Raw genomic sequence first — 3321 nt, forward strand, 5'->3', positions numbered from 1 at the left:
AAGTTAACATGGTATCAGAGCCATGCAAAAGTCCGAGCTTCAAGTCTCACCGCCACCCATTTATTAGAATTTGACGCCTTTAGACTTTGATGGAAAACATTAACATGGCCGATACATGAAAGGGCGTATTGAAAAAAAATTTATATGAATACATGTGGCCCATCTCAACTTAAGATTTTAGATGTTATGGTAGTAACACCACATCTTCTACCTTGTAAATATCAATAGAAACTAGTTCCTAATTTAAGTTTTTTGGTCCTGCAAGCATACTGGTGGTTTCTTGCCTTTTTAGTATTACCTCATTCTCATTTTCCATAAAATATTTCTCCATGAATTCCAATATAATCACCAAATATCAGACGCTAGATTAGCAATTTTTATTTTTTATTTTTTATTTTTTCGAATGGTTGACCAACTTAGTTGAAGACAACAAATATCCAATGTGGATATTCTCTTTTAGTTTTGGACATACACATTTGTGTTCAGAGTTGGATTAAAATGGAAAACTTCCTCAACAAAAGACCTATATGACCTAGAAGCTACAATAAAATACTAAATTAGTATGGCAGCCATAATGGTACACTATTACTCATGTTAAATAATAGTTTTAAGGCAGAGTAGAGAAAAGAGAATGGAATTGAACTATTGATGGTACTTACCTATTACCCAGGTGATTATAAAGTCAAAGCAATTTTGGCTGTCTCTCCAATAGTTCTCAAATCCATAAGCATAGATCTTCAATGCCATCTCCACTACGTACAGCCATCCTGGGAAGAAAATGCAATTTGTTGACTCTCAATATAAACTAGAATTATAGTAGTTCAAGGTTATAAGTTTTTTCACATAGGATATTAGTTTACCAGAAATGAAGTTTTCGACCAATAGACTAGGGATGGAGCTAATCCAGGTATCTAAATCAAATTCCAATTTATATTGGAACACTCTGACAAGAAATTAACATTGTTCTATTTTCAAATCTCTTTCACAGAAATTCTATGTGAGGACAATTATACAGCTCTATGGGAAAAATAATAAGAGACGTGATCATTCGTTGATCATTTATATGCCTAAAGAGAATTCTCCAAGCACAAAAACAGATTTTATTCTTATTTCTCAAATTTACTTTAATCATCTGTCCTCTCGAAGTCAAAGCATTGACATGTTCCAAGAGTCTCTAAGAATTAATCTCAATGAAAGGTATTGAGACCTGACGAATGTCTTTGTAGTGATGCCTGTGATGTTTATGCATATGAAGAATATAATGGGAAAAGATCCAATAGGTCCAGTTTCCATTGTGATCAGATGCACCATTTACATAAGTCTAGTTATCAATAGTAGAGAAATTGTTGTCTTTCATTATCTCTACAAATGAAGTATATACAAGTGAAGTAATAAGGAATGAAGGAATATTCCAAAATCTATATCACCATGCATAATTTTATGGGACTGTAATTGTTTTTTCTTCCATATGGTCAAACCCATAAAGGTTTTAAGTTGGCTATTTTTATTCTTATTCTTCTTTTATTTCTGTGGATTATCGGCTTCCAAGTTCATTAATGTTGGAAGACTATCACAATGATTTTCATTGCAATCAGTTACTTATCCATGATTCTGAGGAAGCCCAATCCACCATATTAAGTACTCTCTTCTAATTAAAATTTATCGAATATCTTCATCTATAGAAGAAGCCTTCTCGAAAAGCAAAGTAAGTGTGAAACAGTGATGCAAACACTTCCGCCAGCTGCGATCACTACACGGATAATATGAGGTTCAATCTTACTCTAGTATCCTACGGTGAATCTAATGCCTCATAAGATCCAAGATTCATAGAGTTCTTACCAAACACAAACTCCACCTTTTGCCAAGCCTCTTGAGCAGAATTGTTCTCTATGTCAAGCTGAAAAACACAATTAGCACGATATATCATTAGATAACTCAGTGGAAATGTATGTGACTAAATGATGTTGAACTAGCTCATCTAAAAGCTTTAAGCTAATAGAGAGAGGACAAGCTTATAGATTTAAATTTTGCCTTCATGCTCCTCACGAGCAGGGCAGATAGATTTTTTTATCGGAGGCCGGACATACGCAAATTTTACATAAACAGACAGATGAGACGTGAATTCAGGATCTTTGACTGCTCTAGTGCCATTTTGAACCACATCACCTAAAACCTTCAAAGAGAGGGAACAATTTTATTTATTTAATTAAAAATTCATCTTCAACAAATGGTTTCTTTACTAGCTCTTGGCATTCAATGTATATCATCTTTCCTTTTCATTTATTCTTGGACTGCGTGTCTGTTTGTTTGGCTGTCGAGGAGGAGGGAGCGTGGTGGCTAAAAAACAGTAGAGGGGAGATAGCAACATTTTGTGAATAATTAATGCCAGTGATAGATATGTCCTATTCTCAAGTTATAATCATGTTAATATAATATGAATATGATCTAAAACTACAAACATTAAAAGTTATATTAGATTTTGCATTTTTGGATATATAATATATCCTCAGTGAGATTATGTAGTAGAAATTGTTGACTCTAAATCATATAAAAATAGGTTTCGTTTGATATTGACGACACTTGACAATCATACCGTTGTTTCAATAATGACTGCGAAAAAATTCAGGGCAAGGATGAATATTATTATGTATCCAAATTTTGGACTTCGAACAAAGTCTTTCAGCCTTTCAGATGCGGGTGAACGGTAAAATGGAAGGCTATCAAATACGGGTACCTGCAAAATAAGTATGCAGAATTGGAATGCAGATCAAAAGCCTTCATTTTTATAAAGTACGATACAAAGTTGCAAGGATGTCACTTAAGCTTCAGTTCAATGGAAAGTGGACTTACTGAATCCTCTTTTTGAAACCTTAGCGCAATGGCATTGCAAAGGTCAGCAAATTCATCCAAATTAATCTGTCAGAACCAAAAAAATGCAGCAAATAGTTAAGACACCATTAGTAAGGACCATATTTTGTAATTATGTTTAAATATAGAAACCATAAATATTTACAATCTCAAGGTATTGAGACACATATACAAGCTAAAATTAGATAAGACAAGAAAAGTCACAAAAGTTGAATATAATAATTTACCAGTTCAAAACCAAACTACTTCGAGTTAGAAAATATTTCCTAGGCAGAGGATAAACTCTCAGCAACTTAATCAATAAGAGCTACCTACCATAAAATGATTGTCATTTATAGATAAGGTACAAAGCTCAAATATGTGATTATACAGTTCACATCATTCTTCGAAGTTTTAATCTTAGTACGTTACAAGCTCATAGTTTCACTAGATCCAAATAATGAAAATTCAGAC

The 3321-nt window shown here is 33.2% G+C and overlaps 1 long non-coding RNA gene across 1 annotated transcript; it reads right to left on the reverse strand.

Annotated features, from left to right (window-relative positions):
* Positions 1 to 660: 660 nt before the first annotated feature.
* LOC111407328 lies at positions 661 to 3294 on the reverse strand. The gene is made up of 4 exons (XR_002705089.1): positions 2851 to 3294; positions 2594 to 2734; positions 1840 to 1897; positions 661 to 767 (listed from the first exon to the last, which is right to left on the reverse strand). It is a non-coding gene; the product is annotated as an uncharacterized LOC111407328 (long non-coding RNA).
* Between the last annotated feature and the right edge of the window lie 27 nt (positions 3295 to 3321).

The sequence above is a fragment of the Olea europaea genome, chromosome 13 (assembly GCF_002742605.1).
Source record: "Olea europaea var. sylvestris chromosome 13, O_europaea_v1, whole genome shotgun sequence".
Taxonomy (NCBI): Eukaryota; Viridiplantae; Streptophyta; class Magnoliopsida; order Lamiales; family Oleaceae; genus Olea; species Olea europaea.